Here is a 14,144-nt window from a genome sequence, read left to right on the forward strand (position 1 = left end):
CACTGCAGTATTCTCACAGATCTGTGGTGTAACACCAAGATCTTCTCTCTTGTTTTTATAGGGTTCCTTCAGAAGTTTTCTGGGGGGAAGCTTACGACATTTAGGAATAGAGCAGAACTAAAACTAAACTAAACAAAACTATCTTTAGAAAACAAGGGGTAAGATTATCAGCAAGATATCAACTATTTAATTTACATCTTTCAAACATTATTGGATAGCCACACAAATGGTCCTGGTCCCTTAAAATCGCTGGCTAGAAAACTGACCACATATTTATCATCATTATAGTGTCTACAATGACAAAGTGAAGTTGCACATCTCAGCTGAAGTGATCAATGATCAAATTAAAAGCAAATTTACCCATCGTTTCATCATTATATCGCACTTAGAAACCGCTATTATATGATAACAATAAAACGTGTAAAATAATGAATAAAATAAATAAATAAAATAATTCAATTCATGGAAGGCAAGCCGTTCTCACATTCATAGTAATATTTCCGGTGGCGGATTTAGCAAATTAGGGGCCCAAGGCGAAGGTATGAATGGGGCCCCCCTATCCGATCTATAAAAGTTTTTAAAAAAATTTATAAAAATAAATGTTTTTACTCCAAAATGAAGATGGAAAGAGGAGAACACAAACCAATAGAGAATAAGTCAATGGGGCAAAAACAGCCATGAACAGTAAATAAGGGGGAAATCTTTTTATCTGATGCTGCACAAAAACAAAAAATGCATCAAAGCCAATATTGATACTAATCTTTCACATGCCCAAGACTGTGATAAAGGTAAAAAAAATCCAGTCCACAATCAGTTTTTATATTGAAAATAAGTAATTGTATGTGTGTTTCCCCAAATCAGTTTTGAGTAAGTTTGGGAAAAAAATCATTAGCAATTAAAGACTAACAATCATGGATTTTTTTAGTAAACATTTAGCAGTTTTAATCAGCACTGAGGTTAATTAACAGATTTATGCAAAAACATCAAATATCTATCTGATTTTTACAGCAGTTTAATTTATGTTTTCTTCACGAACATAAGGAAAGGGTTGTGAATTTGCCCACAGTGTATTGAGTTTTTAAAAAATTATTTTCAAAGCATATTCCCAAAATATGTCTGAAAATAAGATTTGTCACCAAAAATCATTCCATTAGCTGAAATACAGAGAAAGTTGTTGCCAAATTAAGACTCAACAGCACTTTATAGTGGACGAAACGGTTTATAGTGGACTTTATCCGGTTTGTGACGTCACGCTGAACAGATCGTGCATCGTAGCTCCGTCGAGTTCATCATCTTAAAGCTTTTTTTTACCATCTTATTCCTATTTATATAATATAACTTATTAGTTTTACATAGGAATACTTTACCGTGACGATTATTGAGCAGTACTACCACGTGAAACTATTTATCACTAATAAACACCCAGTGTTAGCATATAGCCCGCTAGCATCCACACGGTGGAGGCTAAAGCTAGCATTTTCCGATCTAATGGCGGATTCATCTGATATATGCTTTTCTGACCTATCCTCACCTGAGCGGGAAGCTTTGGAGGAGTTGTTTCCCGGTTTTAGCAGATCCAAGGCGAGGTACAGCGCCCACTTCACCCTGCCTTCCAACGTCCACAAGCGAGCAACAAACATGCATTCCACGCGATGCAGCTTCACGGACTGTGAACGACATGAAAGCGATCGGGAAGCTGTGGAGGAACCGCTGCCCGGCCTTCGCAGATTCGGCAAGCCAAACATCACCCTGGCCCCAGACGTTCGCAGGCGACCGAGGCGTGTCACAACCGAACACCCCACGCGATGCAGCTCCGGGGACCGCGTTCGGGTAAACGAAGACGCCATCGCCCAGCATGAAAGCGGTAAGACTCCGCTTGTTATTGTAACATGTACTACTTGCCACATGTATAGTTTAGCTTCTGCTGTTAGCATAGAGGGGTTTACATGCACTAAGTGTATTGAAGTATTAAGGTTAACTGAGAAGGTTGCTGAACTAGAATCGCGCATCCGAACGCTATTTGAGGATAGCAAAACCGCTAATGTTACTGTCGCAAATAATCTATCGAGCGAAAAGACTAATGGCTCGGTTCCGACATCAGATGCTAATATAAATATTACAAATACTGTATCGAGCGCGCATAGTGTTTATCAAAATACACATGGCTCGGTTCCGTCATCAGAGTCAAGTCGGCGGTCAAACTGGGTGACTGTTAGGCGGCATAGTCATATAAGGCGTCCTTCTAAGACCCATAACGTAACGACAATTTCTAACAGATTCGATCCCCTAAGGAGTATACCAGCTGAAACACCTTTTAAAAGTGCCCTGGTCATTGGAGATTCTATACTCAGGAACACTAACATTGAGGCACCAAACACCATAGTCGACTGTATACCGGGAGCCAGAACGTCTGACATTAGATCCAAACTTAAAGTGCTGACTAATGCTAAGCGGAAGTTTTCTAAGATTGTTATTCACGCCGGCACGAATGACACTAGGCTCCGCCAGTCGGAAATCACCAAAGATAATATTAAGGAGATGTGTGAAATTGCAAAAACAATGTCAGACAATGTAATATGCTCTGGTCCCCTCCCCGCCTACCGGGGAGATGAAACACATAGTAGATTAGTGTCTCTCAATGGATGGATGTCAAAGTGGTGCCCTCAGCATAACGTAGGGTTTATAGACAATTGGAAGCATTTCTGGGGAAGACCATTTCTCTTAACCCGAGATGGCCTTCATCCGTCATCGGAAGGAAGTGCTATACTCACTAAAAATCTGATCAATAGTCTTAATTCTGATATAGTCTGACTATCCAGGGCCCAGGTCAGGAAACAGACGGATCGGCTTAACCGTCCATCTGTTAGCTGCCGTGATATGTCAAGACCACTTATATCCCAGCACTTCGAGTCAATCTTACCGAAATATCAGCACATTTCAACTGTATCTGTTCCCCGAACAAATAAATACAGGGCACCGCTTGTTACATCTGGTACAAATCTGATTCAAATAAAATTAGAAAACAATACATTAACAGATGAATCTCGAATCTTAAAATTCGGCCTTCTTAACATTAGATCGCTTACCAATAAAGAACCTATTGTCAATGAAATAATTACAGACCAAAACTTAGATGTACTCTGTTTAACAGAAACCTGGCTTAAAGCAGACGACTACATTAGTTTAAATGAATCCACCCCACAAGACTATTATTATAAACACGAACCTCGATTAAACGGGAGAGGGGGCGGTGTAGCTACAATATACAACACAATGTTTAAAGTAAACCAAAAATCTGAGCTAAAATTTAAATCATTTGAAGTAATGTTGTTAAATATGGAAATAACTGATCGTAACCACAAACAGCTTTCTTTTGCTTTAGCGACAATCTATAGACCACCGGGCCACCATGCAGATTTCCTTAAAGAAATAGCAGATTTCCTATCTGAGCTTGTAGTCACTGTAGATAAAGCTCTTATTGTTGGTGATTTTAATGTCCATGTGGACAACCCAAAAGACGCATTAGGACGTGCGTTTATAGATGTTCTAAATTCTCTCAATATTAGACAAAACGTGACAGGGCCAACGCATACTCGTAATCACACATTAGACTTAATTCTGTCACTCGGACTTAATATTAATGACGTCGAAATATCACCTCAGAGTGATGCAGTTTCTGACCATTACCTTGTGTCATACACTGTACTTCTAGATAGGATCACTCAATCTACAACATGCTACCGACTAGCCAGAACAATAATTTCCACCACTAAAGATAGCTTTATTAGCACTCTTCCAGACCTGTCCCAAATGAAACATGTAGCAGATAACTGTGACGATTTAGATATTGAAATAGAAAACCTAAACAATGTCTGTTCTAACACATTGGATGCCGTTGCTCCCATTCGAAAAAAGAGATTCAAAGAAAAACCGCCAGCTCCATGGTATGACCATCACACAGCAGCCCTTAAAAAGGCAGCTAGAAAAATGGAAAGAAATTATAGAAGCACAAAGTTAGAAGTATGGCGCGCAGCATGGAAACAGAGTGTTAAACACTACAGACAGGCTATTAAAACCGCCAGATCTACATATCTTAGCAAGCTTATAAATGAGAATCATAATAACCCTCGTTTCCTCTTTAGCACAGTTGCGAAACTGACTAGAAACAAAGAACAAACAGAAACCAATAGTAAACTTCAACACAATAGTAACGACTTCATGAACTTCTTTTCTAACAAAATTTCGGCTATTAGGGAAAACATCGTAGCTACCCAGGCAGCCACCACTCTACCCATTAGTTCACTTAACACTAGACTACCATACGAACATCTTGATTCATTTAAACCTACTACAATAGATGAGCTCTAAACTAGTCACATCATCCAAATCATCGTCCTGTATATTAGACCCCGTTCCCACAAAACTACTTAAAGAAGTATTCCCTGTAGTGTCAACCCCGGTTCTAAATATCTTTAACTCATCGCTAGAAATAGGATACGTTCCAACAGCTTTCAAACTAGCAGTTATTAAACCGCTGATTAAAAAACCACAGCTTGACCAAGGAGAACTTAATAACTTTAGACCAATCTCAAATCTCCCTTTTCTTTCGAAAATATTAGAAAAGGTAGTGGCAAGCCAGTTACGCACATTCTTGACAAATAATAGTACATATGAAAAGTTCCAATCAGGATTCAGGCCCAACCATAGCACAGAAACAGCGTTGCTTAGAGTTACAAATGACCTCCTATTAACATCCGATCGTGGTGAAATCTCAATTCTTATATTACTTGACCTTAGTGCAGCATTTGACACAATAGATCACAGAATCTTACTCAATAGACTAGAAAACTATGTTGGTATCAGTGGTCAGGCGCTAGCCTGGTTTAGGTCATATCTAACCAATCGCTATCACTTTGTTTATGTAAATGAGGAAGAGTCATATCACTCCCTGGTTAAATACGGTGGTCCGCAGGGATCAGTTTTAGGTCCTATCCTGTTCTCGTTATACATGTTACCCCTAGGAGACATTATCAGGAAACATAACATAAGTTTTCACTGCTATGCGGATGATACCCAGCTTTACATCTCCTCGCATCCCAGCGAAACACACACGTTTTCTAAGCTAAAAGACTGCATTAGCGATGTTAGTGACTGGATGGCACATAACTTTCTTAAGCTCAACTCCAATAAGACAGAGGTACTTATTATTGAACCAAATCGCTACAAACATAATATGTCAGATTACAAATTGCACATAGATGGCTGTACTGTGGTGCCTTCTTCCACGGTTAGGAACTTAGGTGTGATGTTCGACAGCAACTTATCCTTTGATAGTCATATCGCCAACGTCTGCCGCACAGTATTCTTCCATCTTAGAAATATCTCAAAAATACGCCATATACTGTCTACATCTGACGCAGAGAAGCTTATTCATGCTTTTATGACCTCTAGAATAGACTATTGTAACTCGCTACTCGGGGGATGCCATTCAAATCAGGTCAACAAGCTTCAGCTAGTTCAAAACGCTTCTGCAAGGGTACTTACTCGATCTAAGAAGTATGACCACATAAGCCCAATTCTGGCATCTTTACACTGGCTACCAGTTAAATATCGCATCCAATTTAAAATATCACTAATCACCTACAAAGCTTTAAATGGCTTAGCACCCTCATATCTTAGAGAATTACTATCGGAATACAATCCATCACGCACACTACGGTCGCAAAATTCTGGCCTATTGATTATCCCTAGACTATCAAAAGTGTCTAAAAGTGGAAGATCCTTTTCCTACTTAGCCCCTAAGCTCTGGAATGATTTACCAACCGATGTCCGAGAATCAGACACAGTCGATCATTTTAAATCTAGAATTAAAACTTTTCTCTTCAACAAAGCATTCGCATAATTTGTCTAGTAAAGGTTCTTAACTCGCAATAGTTATTTTCACGGAACAAAGCACTCACGGTCATAACACAGACCAACCAAATAAATAAATAAAAACCTTTTCTGCATGAACACTTAAAATGAATTGCATTAAATAGTTTGCCACCGTTTGCCACTGAACCTGCATTAACGACGACAGTGGGGCTTCCGGCCTTAGTCAAACGGTTTGGCACGTATGGTCGGGTTGCGATTTTGGTGCTTTCGTGTGTCTTGTGAATAGTATGCCATACAGACCCGTTTGCCACTGAACCTGCATTAACGACGACAGTGGGGCCTCCAGCCTTAGTCAAACGGGTTGGTATGTATGGTCGGGTTGCGTTTTTCGCGCTTTCATGTGTCTTGTGAATAGTATGCCATACATACCCGTTTGCCACTGAACCTGCATTAACGACGACAGTGGGGCCTCCAGCCTTAGTCAAACGGGTTGGCACGTATGGTCGGGTTGCGATTTTGGCGCTATCGTAAGTCTTATGAATAGTATGCCATACAGACCCGTTTGCCACTGAACCTGCATTAACGACGACAGTGGGGCCTCCAGCCTTAGTCAAACGGGTTGGTATGTATGGTCCGGTTGCGTTTTTCGCGCTTTCGTGTGTCTTGTGAATAGTATGCCATACAGACCCGTTTGCCACTGAACCTGCATTAACGACGACAGTGGAGCCTCCAGCCTTAGTCAAACGGGTTGGCACGTATGGTCGGGTTGCGATTTTGGCGCTATCGTAAGTCTTATGAATAGTATGCCATACAGACCCGTTTGCCACTGAACCTGCATTAACGACGACAGTGGGGCTTCCGGCCTTAGTCAAACGGGTTAACACGTATGGTCGGGTTGCGATGTTTTTGGCGTTTTCTCCTGGTCCTGTAAATGGTATACAATATAGACCCGTTTGCCACTGAACCTGCATTAACGACGACAGTGGGGCTTTAGGCCTTAGTCAAACGGGTCGTCAGGTTTCATTTTCTCTTAAAGATCGGAAGGTGACCCTTATTTACCATATATACCCTCGCATTGGGCCCCCAATTTGCTAAATCCTCAACTGTGGATAACATAATTATGCCGCAATATTTAGTCTGTCTGGAACTAAGCTGAGTTAAACCACATCACTGTGTGACACTTCAATACATATGAACGGCCGCTACGCTAATACGATTTTGTTTTTCTCTCCCTGTCTCGTCCTCGACCCGAGGACGAGACAAACAGACCCAGTCCCGGTAGATGTGAAAGTCGGCACACCTGTGATCTACTGGCTGTCCTTCAACGTTATGCCCAGCTGATACCTGACCAACGATCACCGGCAGAACCGCTTAATCTCCGCTAAATCTCCATTTCCGTTCTCCCAAGGGTTTTTCCCTCCTAGGACTTATTTTTCCTCGGATAAAAGCCCGGGGGTTTTTTTTCTCCTAGGGGGTTTTTCACCCCGGGGAGGCAGCCTTTTTGGGCTTTACCTAGCTTCCTCTTCTATACGTTGCTTTAGTAATACGTGCAATTATAATATTGAGTCATAGCCGCAGCAAATTTAACTGCTCATGCTATCATGTATTTTGTTGTGCTATCTGTCGTTTTCTGTGCTTTTCACTGCTTCTATTTATGTAAAGCTGCTTTGAAACAATTGACTTTTGTGAAAAGCGCTATATAAATAAAATTGAATTGAATTGAATTGAATTGAAACCATCACCAACATAACATAAGGGTTAAATTAAGTTTTTTCTGTAGTAATGTTATTTACTTCACCACAAAATATTTTTTATCAGTGTAGGGCTAAGACTATTACTAGCAGAACAAGGGGGTTGACTCACCAAAGCCCCATTTTTATTTATTTATTAGGTTGGTCAGGACCCCACTAATATGACCACTGATAGGGGGCCCCAAGCAGCCGCCTACCTATGCCTCTATGTTAAGACCGCCTCTGAATATTTCTATAATATATTTCTATACAGACACAGAGACTGCCCTTAACGCCGAAGGCGCATAGGGCAGCAACAAAATCTTTCCACTTTTGTCGGTCTTGGGCCAGAGTGCCTATCGTTCCCCAGGTGTGGTGGTGGTCTTTCAGTTCTTGTTCCACCATTCGTCGCCAGGTGACTTTTGGCCTTCCTCTTTTTCTCCTTCCATCTGGTATCCAATGTAGGGCTGTTTTAATTATGGAACCATCCTCTTTTCGAAGCACATGCCCAATCCATTGCCAGCGTCTTTTCATAATAATTGTGGGCATGTTCTCTTGATTACAGCGGGACAGTAGGTCTTCGTTAGAAATTTTGTTTGGCCAGAAAATCTTTAGTATTTTCCTGAGGCTCTTGGTGTGGAATGTGGACAGCTTTGTAAGGTCTTGTTGCGTCATTCGCCAGCATTCTGCTCCATATAGGAGTACTGGTATAATGCAGCTGTTGTAGAGTTTTAGTTTAGTTTTCACGCTGTACTGTGAGGACCTCCAAATGTTGCTCATGCTGATAAAGGCACTTCTTGCTTTATTCAATCTGTTCTGAATGTCCTTCTTACTACCACCATCTGGTGTGATGATGCTACCAAGATACACAAAGCTTTCAGTAAAAGTTATCTCGTCATTATTGATCTTGATGGGAGCTTGTGTAGTGGTGTTTATAGTCATCACCTCTGATTTCTTTTGGTTGATCTTTAAACCAACTTGGGAACTGTACTGGTTTAACTTATTGGTTTTGTCCTGTATATGTTGATGGGTGTGGGAGATTAGTGCCAAATCATCCGCAAAGTCCAAATCTTCAAGTGTGGAGAAGAGCGTCCATCTGATGCCGTTATGTCCTGTCTCTGTTGAGCGTCGCATCACCCAGTCAATGACAAGATTGAAGAGTAATGCAGACATCACGCAGCCTTGTCGGACACCGGTCGTTACCTCAAACCAAATGTCGCTTCCACCCACACAACAGCTGTAGTTTTTGTAGAAGCTTTTAATGAGCTTCACCAGGTGTTTTGGGATTCCGTAAGCCCTCAGTATGTGCCACAAGCTATCCCTGTGTACACTATCAAATGCTTTCTCAAAATCTATAAAGTTCACATGGAGTTGTCTTTGCCATTCTGCACTCTGTTCGATGATGTTCCGCAAAGCAAATATCTGTTCTATACAACTCCTGCCTTTTCTAAATCCTGCCTGCTCCTTTCTCAATGTTGAGTCAAATGCAGAAGACAATCTGCTTATGATCACTTTGGCAAGGATCTTGCTGGGGATTGACAAAAGGGTAATACCGCGCCAGTTATTACAGTCGCTTAGGTTGCCCTTCTTTGGAATCTTGATAATCACCCCTTTGGTCCATTCCTCGGGTACGCAGGCTTCTCTCCAAATTGTTCTAAAAAGTGGTTCCAATATTTCAGCTGCTGTCTCTGGATCTGTCTTGAATAATTCTGCATTTAAGTTATCAAGTCCTGGGGCTTTATTTTTCTTCAGCTTCTTAATAGCTGCTACAATTTCTTCTTTGGTAGGTAGTTCGATGCTGATATCTAGGTCTATCTCTCCTTCTGGAATATCAGCGTTTTCCTCTGGTGATTTTCTGTTCAGTTCTTCTTTAAAATGTTCAGCCCATCTTGCATCTTGTTCTGCTTCAGTTGTAAGAAGCTTTCCTTCTTTGTCTCTGATTGGTGGGCTGACTGTAGAATGGTATTTGCCGCAGATCTGCTTGGAAATTCTGTGTAGCATGCTTTGTTCTCCTCTGGCTGCAGCTATTTCAGCCCCTCTTGCGAGTTCTTCAACAAAAGCACGGCGGTCAGCACGTACCATTCTCTTCACTGTTTTGTTGGTCTCCTTGTATTTCTGCTTATATTTTTCCTGCAGTCTTTCTGATTGAGAGCTGAGTGTTTGGTTCTTCAGCTTGCGTCTTTCATCTATTACTTTCCAGGTGTTTGGCTTGATCCATTCTTTTGATCTCTTCTTCTCTCTGTATCCCAAATATTCCTCTGCACTCTGTTGGTAAGCAGTCTTGATGTTATTGAAGGCTTCATTGATGTTAGCTGGATTTATTTCCGTATTTAGATCCTGTAGCGCTTGGATCCTGTTCCTCACTTGTGTAACAAAACGGTGTTTTAAGCGAGGGTTATTCAGCTTCTGAGTGTCAAATTTCCGTTGTACGTGTGTCTTGTTCTGGGCTTTCCGAAGCTTTAGTCTAACCATTGCTGTTACTAGTTGATGATCACTTCCAACATCAGCCCCTCGCTTTACTCTCACATCCAGCAGTGATCTTCTCCACATTCCATTAATAAGGAATTATATATTTCTATAGTCTTTGTTTTAATATAGAATCTATGTTTTATGTCATAAATTGAGTCATTTAATAACTACTTTAATACGCTGCATAGGGACCAGTGGCGTGTTTACCCACCACGCAAACCACGCAATTGCGTAGGGCCTCGCGGGCTTGGGGGGCCCCCTACTGGCCTTGCGGGCTTGGGGGGACCCCTACTGGCCTTGCGGGCTTGGGGGGCCCCCTACTGGCCACAAGCGTCCTCGCGAGCGCGCAGATGAGCGAAATCTACGGGACAGCGCACCTCTGCACAGCGCGCACAAAAGCAGCCACACAAGTGCTGGAATGAGCGCTCTCTCTTTGTGCTCTCATAACTGCACAACATTCACTCGATGGTCAAGTTTACTTTAAAGACTTTGGGCTTCACACTTGTGATTGGTGGTTTGGTTTGATTGGTGACACGCATCTTTTGTTCCACACTCATACAGGTATAAACATGATAAAGACACCACGCAGGGGTTTAAATAATGTCTAAAATACATAAATCATATTCTGTATCTCATTATTGTCATTAAAATCTCATCTTTAGTGTATGTCTAGTCTATATGCTTGTTGTATCTCACAATAAGTTTGTTTTTACAACATGAGAGTTATGTGATTCCCATCCATAAATTCAAGCAATAACCAACTTACAATGTTCTTTGCTGGTGTTTGTTAGTTCAGTTTGTTAGATCAGTCTGAATAATAATCTAATGCTTCCTCTTTTTCCTCATTTAGTTTTTTTTAGTAAGATGTCAGACACTGAAGTTGCAGTATTAATTACATTGTTTTAAATACATCCTATAATACATTTGCAAGCAAAAGAAATATCTGAGAGGGTACATTTTTTTAAACCAAGAATTTTTGTCATGCCAAACTGTAACAATTTATTGTTATTTTAAGCAGTGTAAAACAAAATAAACCCGGTTTATATCTCACTTAATTCTATACTGAATATAATTGTTGTGCAATTCAATTGAAAAACCTTGGGCAATGCTGGGGCATGGGGGGCCTTGGTTCTTGGACTTTGCATAGGGCCCCCAAAATGGTAAACACGCCACTGATAGGGACTTCCTCTTTCACTCATTCCCCGTCTGGTCTCTTCCGAGTTGCTACTACCTGACTCTCTTCCTATAGATTGGATTATAATCATTGTCTTCTTTAAGTTGTCTTCATCACTGTTGTCATCCATCGTCTACGTTATGGAAAGTGTTCATTGTTATCTATGACTGTCAAGTATTGTTTGAGTTGGAGTTGCCTGTTTCTGTCATCAATATTCATTCATATCTGCCATTCACCATTTTACCTGTTGGATTGACTGTTGCATGTTTCACCCTGTTACTTTTATCTCAGAGTCATTCACATCTGTTTACCATAATGATCTTACATAGCTGCCTCAAATGTACATATTTCATCAATTGCACATAAAATCAATAAGTGAAGACAAATCAGACTCATACACTGTAAAATGTATTTTATTCAGGTAAGGCTCCTTCAGTACAGACCAGGTCTAGATTAAACTTCACAATTGGGCACATTGCAGTATTGCCAGCGAGTTTGAGTGTCTGTGGTATAACACCAGGGTGCACCGCTACCATCAGGATTCCTGCAGTAATTCTCTTCAAGACCTCTGGAATTGAATGATTCTCAATGTTAAAGGAAAAGTTCACACACAACTGAATATCATTTACTGATTCTCGTGGTTCTGCTGTATCGAGCACAACTGACACTTTTGCTATTTTTAGGAGTGTCCTTCTCCAGTAATACAGGTGAACTCTGGTACAATTGCGGTGGGTTTTGTTGCTATAAAGAACGATTACCAACAACTAATTTAACCAGTACTAAACCAATTATTTGACAGTAATTTTAGTCTGACAGGAGTGAAGCTTACGACACTGGGGAATAGAGCAGTATTCCCAGCGTTTGGATGGATTTGTTGTTTAGCACCAGGGCCTGGACGATCCATCAGGGTTCCTGCAGTAGTTTTGTTCCATGTACTTCCATGGTAAACTACAAGAACACACATGTTGTTCATATTGAATCTCTAAACAATTGGCCTTATCATTCACCCAGCGCAAGGCATGACGCAAGGCATGTTTTTTGCTAGTTTCCACCCTACGCAGTTACCCCATTCCAATCCCATTGCAACCATGTATGGGGGCATGGTTGGTGTGTTGCTATTTTGTGTAAAAAAAAATTCTACCAACAAAAAACTTAGTCTAAAAAAATTTGCGCATGGTTTTTATTTTATTTAAAGAGCGCATAAGTAATATGTGCCTAAATGGGATGACAACGCGCATTCACTTTTCTTATTACACACATATGGAGGCGCAGCAGCACATAAAGATTTTTAGCATTAGGATTAAAATGTAAAAGTTAATTATTGTGTTTCTTGGACATAAATGAGGACATATTACAGGACTTTAGAAGGTGTGAAGAGCGATAATGGTCTGTCTTGTGAAGAGCTGCTTCACCTGTAAGTAAGCTGATTTTTTGCATTTAAAAATGCTCAGGTGGACTCCCAGGTGCTGAAACCTTTTGTCTCTCCATAGGTTAAAAAAATATTTATCTCCTGTTTGTTACAAATAAAGTATTTTGCTGAAAATAAAGGGCCAACCCCTTTAGATCAGGCACTAGGTGTGCTGACCATTTTTCCCATCGTTAAATTAGCAAAAGTGAATTCAGACATGCCTTAAGTGCACGTGCGCTTAGATTGTTATAATAGGCCCCAATATTTGATTCATGCAGAGTAAGGGGTTGTGTACACCAAAACTTTTACGCCCGCGGCCGGCGCATGTTTCCAATTGTTTCCAATGGAAGCTCGGCGTTTTTCAAATAAGCCAGCAGCTAGCGGGTTTTTTCCGCGCTGAAAACCGGCGCTCGGCGGTTTTTCCGCGCTCGGCGCTGACCGTCGAGAGTTGAAAGAGATTCAACTTGGGGAGAAAAGCTCCGCTCGTCAATGTCAGTTCTCACACGGCCGCCCAATCACAGTGGAGGAGGGGCGGGACATTACCGCAGCAACCAACCGGCTCGCAGCTGAAGTATCACAGCTACCAAAGTGCAGAGCGGAAGAAAGCTGGCACTCAGCTGAAAAACAGCTGGCATTCGGCGTCCTCAAGGCGTTTTCAGCCGCGTTTAAAAGTTTTGGTGTGTCCAGCCCCTAAGTCCTCTTTTCTCACATTGAAGGGTTGAGGTTATGTTTGTGTGGTGTCTGAGAGTCCCAGCGTTGGCAGGTGTATCCACTAGCAGTAATGGATATCTTACCTCTGTAGTCTTCTCCAGTGCAGTGCATACAATCTTTTGCAGCTACAGCAAGAACAGATACAAAGGTATGACATCACAGGAACAAGCTCCAGTAAATGAGGGTGAAAGTTTTTTTTGCCATATTTTGATCACGATTAAGCATAAATTTGGTTTCTGGAGATCTTAAAGTCTTAGGGGTTGTGTACACCAAAACTTTTACGCCCGCGGCCGGCGCATGTTTTCAATTGTTTCCAATGGAAGCTCGGCGTTTTTCAAATAAGCCTCAGCTAGCGGGTTTTTTCCGCGCTGAAAACCGGCGCTCGGCGGTTTTTCCGCACTCGGCGCTGAGCGTCGAGAGTTGAATGGGATTCAACTTTGGTAGAAAAGCTCCGCTCGTCAATGTCAGTTCTCACACGGCCGCCCAATCACAGTGGAGGAGGGGCGGGACATTACCACAGCAACCAACCGGCTCGCAGCTGAAGTATCACAGCTACCAAAGCGCTCAGCTGAAGAAAGCTGGCACTCAGCTGAAAAACAGCTGGCATTCAGCGTCCTCAAGGCGTTTTCAGCCGCGTTTAAAAGTTTTGGTGTACACAACCCCTTACTGTTAAAACATATTTGTTCAACATGATCTCAACATGCATCCACACACACGCCTTAAAGACACGTGACGTATTTAAAGTTCTGAACTTGGTACAATGTCAGAAAAAAAGGTA

The 14,144-nt window shown here is 41.4% G+C and overlaps 1 long non-coding RNA gene across 1 annotated transcript; it reads right to left on the reverse strand.

Moving 5' to 3' along the window:
• Positions 1–11,842: 11,842 nt before the first annotated feature.
• On the reverse strand, positions 11,843–13,606 carry LOC141279856 (uncharacterized). The gene is made up of 3 exons (XR_012334685.1): positions 13,365–13,606; positions 12,077–12,195; positions 11,843–11,988 (listed from the first exon to the last, which is right to left on the reverse strand). It is a non-coding gene; the product is annotated as an uncharacterized lncRNA (long non-coding RNA).
• Between the last annotated feature and the right edge of the window lie 538 nt (positions 13,607–14,144).

The sequence above is a fragment of the Paramisgurnus dabryanus genome, chromosome 12, assembly GCF_030506205.2.
Source record: "Paramisgurnus dabryanus chromosome 12, PD_genome_1.1, whole genome shotgun sequence".
Classification (NCBI taxonomy): domain Eukaryota; kingdom Metazoa; phylum Chordata; class Actinopteri; order Cypriniformes; family Cobitidae; genus Paramisgurnus; species Paramisgurnus dabryanus.